Source organism: Danio aesculapii, chromosome 13 (assembly GCF_903798145.1).
Source record: "Danio aesculapii chromosome 13, fDanAes4.1, whole genome shotgun sequence".
Taxonomy (NCBI): domain Eukaryota; kingdom Metazoa; phylum Chordata; class Actinopteri; order Cypriniformes; family Danionidae; genus Danio; species Danio aesculapii.
The window spans coordinates 13,530,172-13,544,167 of NC_079447.1; the positions used below are offsets into that span (position 1 = coordinate 13,530,172).

The following is a 13,996-nucleotide window of genomic DNA, read 5'->3' on the forward strand; positions in this document are numbered from 1 at the left end:
CATTTATCAAAAATAGGCTATTACATTTAATAAACTTTACGTTTCACATGTTAATATTACGTCTGTAATATTTTTCCTGAGACATTTTTAAAAAAAATATGTCCTAATTGAATTAATCATAGTTTCAAGAGTTCACACTTAGCTGATGATTGATTATAAAGCTTGTTTGACATGCTGTCCTGGAAGAGAGCCCTGAGCTCATAAGATCCTCGAGCCCAGGGCTCCCTCCTGTTTGCAAGGCGAACTTCACTTAAAATGAGCTCTGGGCCCTTCATCTCAAATGTAAGGAAGACGAACGTGACTGAAGGGTATAATAAAGTTTGTGTTAGGGTATTAACATTAACCCAGTATTTGTTGCTTCTTTTTTTCTTATGTTTTTTATATTCATATGTTTTTCGTATTTACTTCATAATATTTGCTTATTGATTGTATTAGGTTTAGATCAATTATAATAAAATTAATGTTAATTGTTTAATGTTTTATTATTATTATTATTATTATTATTACTAAGTAATGCATTTTCACTTTTGGCTAAATATTATTATCCACTGTCTTTTCATTCCAGGGTATTCACTTTTAGAAATTATAAAAAAGTAAAAAATAAATAAAAGCTCAACCTTGAATCTTTAGCTATAGAACTATATAATCTTCAATCTGTTTGCTAAATTAATAGAATATGTTTTAAACACCCCAGAAGGATGCATAGGAATCACTGGTCCCTTTATTAACAATTCTTTAAATCTCCATTTTTGAAGCTGGTAGTTGGCAAAAATAGTGCTGTTTTTAAATGTTCAAACCATTCAGACAGTTATTAAGTAGAAGAAATCAGGCTTTACTTTTTTGTTTTGATTCATTGATTGTATTTAATAAGAAATAAAATAATTGTGGGCTGGTTTGCAATGGCAATACTGCACAATTTAGAGCAAGGTAGGGCCCAGAAATGTACAGGGCAGCCCTGCACTCAAGTGACTGAGATATAGCTGAAAGAACATGGTTATTTTTCAAAATAAAATATATTTTCAAAATTAAAGATCGTTCAGACTCAGATAATAAATAAAACAGAAATGATTTCTTGTGCAGCCCAGTACCAATTGATCCACAGACTGGTACCAGTACGCGGCCAGGGGGTTGAAGACCACTGTCTTATAGTACACAAACTGATTCAGACTCACCTCAATTATATTAGTGTCCAGGAAAGCAATATTGCACCCCTGTGGAAGATATTTTAGGGTGCTTTCACATCTGTTGTGTTCCGAAACAGGGATTAAAACTGTTACAATGTTGCACTTTGTACTTTGTAGTTTCATGACATACAAAAAGAGCTAAAACAAGTCACGTGTGAGTAAACTCTCCTCACATTGGTCAGAGTGTCACGGTTTATTTTGCAGAGTCCCGCTCAGCTGTCATGCGTCCTTATTTTAACTTATGATGATGAGCAATAAGACATTATAAGTGAAAATCTGCACTTTAATTTTGAATGGTGACACCTACAGACATAGTCACCAGATATAAATCAGAGGTAAGACTCTCATACATACCCCTTGGCTAGAATTATGCATTATAGGCTTTACATTATAGAAAGAAATAACAGATAAACCAAGACTGCAGTTTGGTCAGTTTTCCTAATGGATAAACAGCTCTCGTTAATAGTTAGCATGCTTTCATTTTCGTATTTGACATGAAACGCACCAGTTTACCAGTAGGAATGACATCCCGCCCTACTCATCATTCTCTCTTCATATAGCCATATATATATATATATATATATATATATATATATATATATACCTATTACATATCCATAATACACTGTGATATAGCCGGGCTCGGATCGTTTTGCTTTCTCACTACAATTGATCCGCTCCAGAGTTTATTTTAAACGAACCGAGACCACCTCATTCAGGGGATCTCGGACCAATTGTTTTGCTGCAGATCCGAGCGTGATTGCTGGATTCACATATGCCAAATGAACCGCGCTAACTGGGGAAACGTGCCAGGTTCCAAAACAAAAGTCTAGGTGTGAAAGCACAATAAATTATAAAATAATACAACAACTTAACTTACATATGCTTAGAAGTCATTAGTATTGATATTACAAATCGAAATATTTTAATAGTATAATAGCTTACAGCCAAGCAATGGCATTCAGATATGTGAAGCTCATTCCTTCAGTCTCCGTGTCCTTAAAAGGCAGAGTAAACCACATTTAAGACTTTCTACTATGAAAAAGGATTATTAAAACATCAGAGTGTTTGCCTGAACACTTTTAAAAGGCACTGTGTCATTCGAAGGAAATAGAAAATCCAAGTATATTAAATTAAACTATCATCGAGGTGCCGTGAGAGATCACTCATGTGTCGCAATACAATTATAATCACAGAAAATTTTATTGTGTGAAACGGGTTTCGTGTCTGAATCCACACCGAGGGCTTGTTTTGGGAGCTCAGACTGAAAAGAAATCCTTAATGAGTGAACTTTAGTATGCAACATACTCATTTTCATCCCACATTTTTTTAATCAAGACTCAAATGGATGACATCTCTTTAGAGTAAAAGCATCAATGGAATGAAAATGATATAGTCATAGCCAAAGGTTTCATTACTGGTCAAATCTGGTTCATTTTTGCAGCTCAGACTGTTAATGTGTTTGTACAGAATGTTGTTTAAAAGGTAATTATGTTCCATTTCTTGCACAGACTGATCGTTTCGCTTCATAAGACCTCAGTGTATCATTAGAAGACATGTGTATTCATTGTATTTTGCTTGGTTGTTTGGGCTCTAAAGCGCCGGTAGGCATTTACTTGTATTTTATGAATCACTATGGACCCCAGTTTCAGCTAAGCAAATTTGATGTGATGTTTAAGAACAGGTAAAACGTTGAATTATGAAACTAAAAGGTGAAACATATGGGTGTGCTTCAAGGATATCTTGTTTAGTTTCCGCTAAGTGCTTCAAACAACACTCTGGAGAGAGAAATTCAATAAGAATGAATTGTGCTCGCTGATAAAGTTGTTTATTTGCATGCATTGTCAGCATTGCTTTAGCACAAGATAAACTAAAGGAATTATGCAAATTTGGTAATGGCGTCTACAAAATTAAAGCTGATTTCAATTTGCATGGGGTTTTCCCTATAGCTTGCAGGCTTATTCCCAGCGTTGCTGTAGATTGTGGAGGAATCAACAGAAATATGATCTGCTGTATATACTGAAATGATATGCTTGACTCCACAGTGTCTGGATGTATTACATTAATATTTGAAGAGATGTTAATATTTCAAAAAAAAAAAAAGTACATGTTTTGGGCATACAGTTGAAGTCAAAATGATTAGCCCTCCCGTGAATTTTTTTCTTTTACAAATATTTACCAAATTATGTTCAACAGAGCAAGGAATTTTTCACAGTATTACCGATAATATTGTTCTTTGGAGAAAGTTTTATTTGTTTTATTTTGACTAGAATAAAAGCCATTTTATTATTTTTTTTAAAACCATTTTAAGGTCAAAATTATGAGCCTCCTTAAGCAATATTTGTTTTGATTCTCTACAGAACAAACCATCGTTATACAATGATTTGCCTAATTAGCCTAAATTAACCTAATTAAGCTAGTTAAGCCTTTAAATTGCACTTTAAGCTGAATACTAGTGTCTTGAAAAATATCTAGTCAAATATTACGGCAAAGATAAAAGAAACAAAGAGAAAATTAAAATTCTTCTTCCATTAGACAGGGATTGGGGAAAAAATATATACTGTGGGGCCAAAAATTCTGACTTCAGCTCTATGTATGGAGTAGGCATGGTCTGGTATAAGATTCTAAGGGTATGATAACCTTGAATAAATATATCACGGTTTTACAACACAAATTTTATAACAACTAGAAAAGGCATCTTTGTATAGTAAAGTAAATCCACAGCACTGTTTAGGTCTATAGCATGCTGGATGTTGGTGTAGTTTTTCAAACAATTCCTGAATCGTGGTCTGTAGCTTTTGATTTGGAAGGTCATTTTTCTGTAAATACTGTTGCCTTAAAAAAACGAAAGAACAACAACGACAAAAACTTGCATATACCAATGGTATAAAAGAAAATGTTTGCGGTTTCAAAACCTTGACTTTTCCAAACCGCAGTAAACCTTGAAATTGGTTATCTTCCCATATACAGAGCATCTTTAGGTGTCAAAAACACATTATTTATGAACTTATATTACTGACAAAGAAGTGTATTATTACTGTATACAATGCATCAAGTACAAAGGTTTGTACAAAAGTTTAAAACTTTATATACATAGAAAGCATCAAATGTCAAGTAAAATGTCTACTCTGCAGTTTCAGTTACTTCAAATGATGCATTATGATACATTTTATTTATTTTAAATTATAATTAGCACAGATCTTTGCACAAACCCACATAAATACCACAAAACAAATGAACAGTGTCCATGATTTGTAACTGAATATGTCTGCCTCTCCGATCTATCTCCTATTGGACAACTTTTCTGGCATGGTCAGTTTGCTCTGCAACTCACCTTGTACGGTCTTGTACTTGTGATGCAGATTGCTCAGTTTTGAGTCACAAAAGAGAAAGCAACATAAAATCAAGGCATCACTGCACTTTTCTTTTATGTTTGCTTTTGAAAACAGTGCGGGTTGGCTTCAGGGAACGGTTTAAATCAGTGGTTTGTTAGGTGATCTTTACCACAAGCCCAGCATTCTCATGAACAGTTTCAAAAATGATTTTCTTACTTAGTTTTTGTTTTGTTTCTAGTCTGAATATCTAACAAATCTTAAATCAAGAAGCATTTTCAAGACAAGCAAAAATAATCTTCAGTAGGGTAAGCAAAATAATCTTGTTTTTATTGACGTAATATTATTTTGCTTACCCCAATGGCAGATTATTTAGCTTGTTTTAAGGAAGTACTCACGTATTTTTGGCATATTATTTCTGAAAACAAGAAAAAAAAATTTTCTTGCCTAAAAAATGCTTGTTGATTTAAGAATGTTTAGATATTTAGACTAGTAACAAGACAAAAAAGAAAAGCATTTTTTTGCTGTTGAGCTGTACAAAAGGACATGTATCTGAAAGTCAGTGGTCCCCAACCCCCGGACCGCAGACCAGATCAATTGGAATCGGGCTGCACAAGAATCATTAATTATTTCTGTTTTATTTATTATCTTAGTCTGAACAATCTTTTATTTTGAATAATGACCATATTCTCTGCTATATCTCGGTCCCTTGAGCGCCAAAATTTAACCAACAAGATAGCAAAATGAGTAAGAAACAGACGACTTTGGAAAGTTTCTTTGTGAAGGGGAAAAGGCCAAGTGAAGAACCCATGAACTGCCAAGGAATGAATCCGCAACCCATTTGACAACAAATCAGGTGAATCCAGTATGTCTGTGTAGGAAGAATACCAACTGCTGGAGATCGCAATTGATCACGGCTTTAGAGGACAAGGTTCACATATCGCATCTTTCCTGTGAGCAAGTTCATTATTTCCAATGGAGGCACGCGAATTGCGTCGCTTATTAGAAGGACACCCAGTTGAGTTGAAAACATCTCTCAGAATTCCGCGAGCGCACCTAGTCAGCTTCGTACTTTGTATGGATTACAAAGCCGTGCAGAGACCTTTGGAGGGGCAAGGGCTTGAAATACAGTACTGCTCGAAGTTGATGGTCACCTAGCAGTCTATGTAGAACCCCCTTCCCCCACCCACCACGGTGATAGAAAAGTTGGAACCACTGCTCTAAGTAATGTATTTCAGATTCACAAAAATGTAGGCAGTGCCCTCTAGAGGATTTGACACTTTTTTTTATAAATAACATTGAGCCATCTAACAGATTATGTGCAATAAGAACTTTTAATAACTTTTGAAACTCACATGAGATGTGCCATCTGAAAGCTGTCATCTGTGTCGGCTCAGAAAATAGTATATGAAGAGTTCAAACTGACAAGGTTTAATCTTTCAAGATGAAGATATGCAGTGTTTATATGTGCAAATGTGAGCATAACAAACATAATAAAGCTGAACAAATGTATTCAAGGAGCCTCAGATAGGATGGAAAGGTTGCACCTGAAAAGGGGGAGGGGAGATGCAACTCCTCTGCATTTAAAGGGACACATTCAGCAGTTTTGTTTCCACTTAAAATCTCAATTCCAGTCCTCTTCCCCCCTCCCACACATCTTGCATGTCTCTATTATTTTGACACACAAGGATCAGTTCATGAATCTCTGTTACTGAGTTAATGATCTGAACCAGGTGTGTTAAGTAAGGAAGACATACAAAATGTGCAGGGCAGAGGGGCCCGAGGACCGGAATTGAGAACCACTTATTTACAGAAAGGTATAATGCATGATCTGATCACAATATACAATCTTGGACTTCTATTACATCATTTTAAAAAGGCGGATAATAAATCCTCTCTGAGTGCACCTTAATATTAAAAAATAAATTCCAAATACAAGAGATAATTATTGATTTTCACCAAACAAGGAATGGAAAAAATGAGAGTCTGCCATTAATTCCCCAGTATTCTAAAGAAAATGTCCAGTATGTTCTCATCTACCATTATGAGCACAGTCTGAGATCTGATTGTGTGCTCCATGTTCCTTCAGTGGCTGATTATATTTGAGCCTTTATAGGAGATTCTTGTGCGCTCTGACTCATCGGCGTGACACATGCTGTCAGGCCGATGTTTACCCATCAGTCCCTGCACACTAACCGCACCTGAACCCCTCGGATCCGCGAGCCGGCTCTTCAAGAATCAGCATTAGACCCCAGCTGAATTCCACAAGTGCAACCTCAACACTAACCACAGATTTGCCATGTCTCCAACACTGAATAATTGATTCTGCACATCAGAATCACCCTCACTCGCAGATGGCGAAAGAGCAATGTTGAATTCTCACGACACTCCGCTGTTCAATTATACATCGAGGATTTGGTTTGATGGGTAGTTTTCTCAAATATCGTATTCATTTTCGAGAAATCCTGAGCTTAGTTTTTTTTTCATGATAAATGCCTGTGGTTGTTCTGACTCACAGGCTTTGTGAGGAAACATCAATGTCCAGGAACAATGGATTGCCAAATATGTTTTCAACTGTCAGTCAAAATCCTCTTATAATTGGATATAATTCATCTAGTGTGCCAACATGAATCTACATGTCTGACCTTAAGAAATGCAGGTCATTTTACACATTGCATACTGCAAACAGTAGGTTTACTAGTACCAGGTTGGACCCTCTTTTGCTTTCAGAACTGCCTTAATCCTTTGTGGCATAGATTCAACAAGGTACTGGAAATATTGCTTTGAGATTTTGGTCCATATTGACATGATAGCATCACGTAGTTGCCGTAGATTTGCTGGCTGCACATTCATCATGCGAATCTCCCGTTCCACCATATCACAAAGGTGCTCTATTGGATTGAGTACTGGTGACTGTGGAGGCCATTTGAGCACAGTGAACTCTTTGTCATGTTAAAGAAACCAGTCTGAGATGATTTGTGCTTTATGACATGGTGCGTTATCCTGCTGGAAGTAGCCATCAGAAGATGTGGTCAAAAAGGAATTGACATGGTCAGTAACAATACACGATGATGACACGATGCTCAATTAGTACCAATGGGCTCAAAGTGTGCCAAGAAAATATCCCCCATACCATTACACCACTAGCACCAGCCTGAACCGTTGATACAAGGCAGGATGGATCCATGCTTTCATGTTGTTGATGTTATTGTTACCCTACCATCCGAATGTTGCAGCAGAAATTGAGACTCATCAGACCAGGCAACGTTTTTTCAATCTTCTGTTGTCCAATTTTGGTGAGCCTGTGCAAATTGTAGCCTGGTGTGGTCTTTTGCTGCTGTAGCCCATCCGCCTCAAGGTTTGATGTGCTGTGTATTCAGAGATGCTCTTCTGCATACCTCATTTGAAATGAGCAATTATTTGAGTTACTGTTGCCTTTCTATCAGTTCGAACCAGTCTGGCCATTCTCCTCTAACCTCTGGCATCAACATGGCATTTGCGCTCACAGAATTGCGCTCATATTTTCTCTTTTTTTGGACTAATCTGTAAACCCTAGAGACTGTTGTACGTGAAAATCCCAGTAGATCAGCAGTTTTTGAAATTCTCAGACCAGGCCGTCTGGCAACAACAATCATGCCACATTCAAAGTCACTTAAATCACCTTTCTTTCTCATTCTGATGCTTGGTTTGAACTGCAGCAGATCATCTTGACCATGTCTACATGCTTAAATGCATTGAGTTGATGCCATGCGATTGGCTGATTAGAAATTTGAGTTATCAAGCAGTTGGACAGGTGTACCTAATAAAGTGGCCAGTGAGTGTACACACTTCAGCATGTTTGATTGCAGTTTTTTAGGTCACATGAACGGTACAGGGCAGTATGACACAAACAACTTTTGTCCTTTTTAACACTAAGGATATTTACAGGGACATGTTATCAACAAATAAAGGATTCATTTTGTGCAGAACTTTGCACAACAGCAAATGGATAGCACATTTCAACCTAATGATGTCCATGATTTGTAAACAAATATCAAATGTAATCTCTGTATTGACAACTTTCCTGGTGTGGTCAGTTTGCTTGATAGCTTACCTTGTACTTGTGATTCAGAGAGCTTGGGATAAAGTCCGGTGAAGCACAGTTCCTCAATAGAAATAAAAGTAGGTAAAATCAAGGTAAAACTATGTAGCTGCAGAGCAATTTTCTCTTACACTTGCCTTTCGAAAACACTATTGCTTAGGTTTACGTCAGTGGTTCTCAACCACAATCCTGGAGACATGTTTTAGATGTCTCCTTGGTCTGTCACACCCATTAAATGTCTTTCAGTCTCTGCTAATTAGCTGATAATCTGAATCAGGTGTGTTTGGTTAAGGAGACATGGAAGATGTGCAGAGCAAGTGATCCACCAGGAACGTGATTGAGAAAAAACTGAGCTAGGTGATCTATTTGGCAAGCATCCTGTGTGTGCACAAATAAGAATGTGTATCTAAAACTTACAACAAAACATATCCTAGGTAACATGTTTCAGATTAAAAAAACTCTAGACAGCACCCTCTAGTTAAGGTTGAGTGGAGACATGTTGTCTTAAACGTGCAAAGAAATGTACCAAAAGCAACATATTTCATGTTCCTGGCACATATTTCTAGTTTCAAACACTCACACCTTTTCTCAGTATAGTGTGGAAAAACAGTCTCACAATCCCACTGCAAAAGTGCACACCTCAGCTCTGTTCCCACAGTATACCCCAGTGTGGTGCCTCAAACACATTTTAAGGCTTCACAGTCGTTTTTTTTTTCTTTTTCGAAAAGTTTTGCCGGACAGAACAGTGGATTTGAAATCACTTTGGCTAACTTCAAAAGATTTATATATATATATATATATATATATATATATATATATATATATATATATATATATATATATATATATATATATATATATATATATGCATACACGCACGCACGCACGCACGCACGCACGCACGCACGCACGCACGCACGCACGCACGCACGCACGCACGCACGCACGCACGCACGCACGCACGCACGCACTCACGCACGCACACACACACACACACACACACACACACACACACACACACACACATTTTTTTATGGATAAACCAATCCCAGAATACACTGTGATTAGAGGTCATCAAGAGAAATATTGCATGTTAAAAGAAGGATGATGTTCAAATCAGCCATAAATTATTAAAAACAGGCTGCTCAGAACAGTAATACATTATAAATGTTTAAATGAACCACAAGATGTGCAAAAACCTCGGCAAAACTAACAAATGAGGCTATTTAAGACCATCAAGATTTATAGAATTTTCTATTCCAGAGTTAAGAAATCTAATCCCTTGTTTCCAGAATGTGTGTAGCATTTTTTCCAGACAATATGTTGGGTCTGACAATAAAATCACCCTGTGAAAATTGCATTGCAGAAGTTGATGGTGTATTATGGTTATGCTCACAATTAACAGGTTTGGTTTGATTAAAATTAGTGCTGTTCACTTGAATACGAGTAAATGCCACCATCTGAATCTTGTTGTTCACAGAACCAGTGTACAGAGACCAACAACAACAACAAAAAAGAGAGCTTGGTCCATTTTTAACTTGATTCATTTGAACTCAGATGAGGTCTTGTTAAATGTGCTAAGATGCTAAGATGTGATCATAAACAAGACAGCATACTTGTTACATACTGTAACTGTTTTGTTTTTTTCTCATTGTAGTTTAAATTTCGTCATTACAGTTCAATATAGGCATTGGAAACACTGGTCCTTGCCAGAGATCTATGTTTGTGTATGACAGAGGAAATTCTGTTGCTTTTTTTTTTGGACTCGTTCACACATTTTATAAGCTCTTCACAAGTTCTCAGCTGATAAAATTTTAATTAAACATACACACATACAGCAAGCACTTAGAATAGTACAGGGTGTTCAGCAAGTACTATTGCACAGTTTGTGCTATAAAAATACTCAGTCTCATGTTCATTTGTAGCGATATTTTATTTTGAATGAATTTGAAGTCATTGAATTTGAAGTCATTTGTGAGTTTTTGTCTGCTCACTCACCAGTCATATGCTCATTTCACGCGGCCGCCATTTTAAAGAACCAAAGCGAGGCTGCGGTGGGAAGAACCCAGAAGTATAGGACTAGCACTGTAAACATGGCAGCAACATGCTGTGGACTACAAAACCTCCAGCTGTTGTCGAGATTTCAAAATGCAGAAATGGTGTAAACATCACTTTAATATCATTCAGTAAGTTTAATTTAAACAATTAAAAGCAATTTAGCATCAAACAACATCTCTTTAAGAGTAATATGCTCAAGTGTCCTCCTAGGCTTCAGTTCATGGCACCAGTTAAACACCATGGTGACACTTTCCTGCTTCAGCCTATGTAACTTGGTGAGCGATAAAACACTGCAGTCCTCTGTAGCACACCCTCGTGTTGTCTGCAATAGTGTTGTCTCGGTACTTAAGTTTTAAAACCGTCTATTTCCCGCTAACATTGAAGAGCTGCTGAGCACGGATAACTTGACTGATCTTCACGGCTGCTTCGCGCTCCAGTCTCCGTGTATTTGTGTTTGCACTCAGTTTACCGCTCTTTACCCAGTGCAAACACAGATACACAGAGACTGGAGCGTGTGCGCGAAGCAGCCATGAAGATCGGTCGAGTCATCAAGCAGATCGCTCTGCTCGTCTGTGTTTGTGCTCGGTAAACAGCAGAGGGTGAACTGATGACCTTCTCGGCCAATCACAAGCATTTCTGTTGAGCACGTGAACACATTGGCAAATCAGTGCTGTTTTTAGAAAGCCATCAACAGTGCCCTAAATGTTAGCGGTAAATTTACGTTTTTCTTTTAATTCAGTATCGTGACAAGTGTAATATAGTGAAAGAATCAGTATATTAACTCGAGGTTGATAAAAGGCATCTAAAACGTTTGTTTGGGAAAGAAAACGTTAGTGCCATTTCCCTTAACTTAGCTGAAAATGAGCTCTGATATCCCTATTTATTTTCACCATTCATTCAGAATGGACCTTTGCGTCACTCAGAAGGCCTTGAAATTATAAATTTGTGTCACTTTATCTTCGCTGATAAGGTATACAGCAAAGTACTCAACATTCTAATGTAACTCCCAACGCTACTTCCAGGTTTCTGCAACCTCGATTTCGCTTTTAAAAATGGCGGCCGCGTGAAATCAGTCTATGGCTATGTTTAGTAATGGGCCTTCGCGTCCATTTTTTTTCTTTCTAAAATGATACATTTTTGTACAAATCAAATTGAATGAATCTTACCAAAATGTGAAAGTACATTTTCCAGTGAGATTGGGTTTAATGCTCACATCTCTCTTATTCTATGTATATCCAAATCCAAATGCTTTGCACATGTTTTGTTTGCTTGATGTTAATTGTGTTATACAGGCCACTGTGATAACTCACTTTATGTTTCAGATTCAAGAAAAGTCACATTATGATTTAAGCTCTAAAAAATAGACTTGTATTCCAAAAAAAAAACATTTATTTAATAAACAATATTAATGTTATGTTACATTTTGCCATTTTTAAGGTCTCATAGTATGTTACATTAGAACTTGTTCACCTTTTAGGGCCCTATCATACTCCGGCGAAATAAGGCACAAGATGTGTATGGCATGATTTGTTGTTATTTTCAGACCAGCGTAACAGTAATTTTCACATTTTGCATCACGTTGTTTAAATAGCAAATCCATTTGAGCCACTTTGTGGACTCATGGTTGTGCTGGTCTATAAAGGAGGTGTGTTAAGGTGCATTGTTGGTGCGTTGCTATTTTGAGGAACTGAAATAGACTGCGCCGCTGACCAACTAAAAGCTGGTCTAAAGTCCAGCGCGGAGCACATTTGTAATGTGAAGTGATGCTGAAAAAGGGAGTGCGGATTCAAATACAGATGTATTTAGCAGAATGGTCAGGCAAGCAATGGTCAACACAGGGGCAAACAGATACACACAGGCAAATCCAGATTCGTAGTCAAAGTAACAGGCGAGTGGTCAGAAGGCAGACGGCAGAAAAGGTAAAACAAACAAAACAAAGTAAGGTTCAAAAACACAGAAGGCAATGAAAACATGTCGTAATGTTCGTTAGCAGTTTAACAAGACTCAGCCCAGATGTATGTGTGCGTGCTCTATAAATAGTTCATGTAATTAGCCTTGACAATCCTCTGGCTGTGTTAATGTAATAAGTCAGGATCAGGAACTGGTTGCGTGTGTGTGTGATGCATGGCTGGATCTTGTCCATAAATGGCAGATTTGTAGTCCGTTAGCGATCTGCAGCTGCTAGATTGCTGATAATCATAACAGCATTAGTTATGCACCCATGCAGGTTCAAATGCTTACACATTGCTTAATACACGCAGGATGTACAGCAATACACAAATATCTTTACATATGAAAAAAATAAAGGATTGAAGATGCAAAAATTATTATTTTCTACATAAAAATAAAAACCACTGCCTCCATGTCTTCTTCACCTTGGAGATGCTTTTTTCAGGTCATTCATAACAATTAGGAATTGTTTAATGTTATTATTATTATTATTATTATTATTATTATTATTATTAGCAGTTTATTTATTATATGCATATTTATAATTGCTTTAATAAAAACAAATTTAGATTTGCCCACCTGTCAGGTTTTGGAGACGTATGCATGACCATATGGAGCCTAAGAATAGGACGTGTGTTTGGATATAACTCAGTTTTTTTTACCACATTTCATTATTATTGCTCATTTATTAGTTTACTGGAAATTAGAACTGAATTTAGAAATAGTTTTCAAACAATCCTTGCGCTTAACAAACAAAATTAAATATGTAGGCTAATGGCTGTCTTCAGTGGAGTGCGTACAACACCGTTTCCTTATTCACGAAAGTAAAGGAATAAAGTTAGGAGTAAAAGTAAAGTAAAGAGAAAGTAAAGAGCCTGAAGGGAGGAGGCTCATTCTTTATTCTCACGCAGATGGTCTGTTTAACTGTTTTCTTGCTAGTGAAGCGTTCAGTTTTTACACTTACAAAATCCACCATGTACATAGCAAATGCACCATGGCATAACGCAACTGACTCTTAAAGGCAATCGGAGATGAGACACTGATTGGTTTAATGCTCTAAACACACCCAAAACTCATTAAGAAAATAAGCACAACCCTGTTAGACCATGCGCCAGGGCGCAGAGCATATTTTTCCCTCCTTCAAATAGCAAAAGTGTATTTGGACACGTCCTTATGCTTTTGCGTCATGCGCTTTAGACTTTGCGCCTAGATTGTTAAAATAGAGCCCTTAAAAAAAGTGTGACCCTGGTCTTATGTTTAACAGCTATATATTTGGCATTATGTATAGATCAAAATGTATGGGTTGTATAGGTCATAGTGTGCGTCTAAAATATTGATTTTTATTTTATGCCAAACATTTTTAAATATTAAGTAAGAACCATATTACATGT

The 13,996-nt window shown here is 36.9% G+C and overlaps 1 protein-coding gene across 1 annotated transcript in view; it reads left to right on the forward strand.

Moving 5' to 3' along the window:
- Positions 1-13,996, forward strand: part of zgc:171482 (zinc finger protein) — a 193,498-nt gene that overhangs the window by 40,253 nt on the left and 139,249 nt on the right. The gene's annotated exons all lie outside the window — the stretch shown is intronic.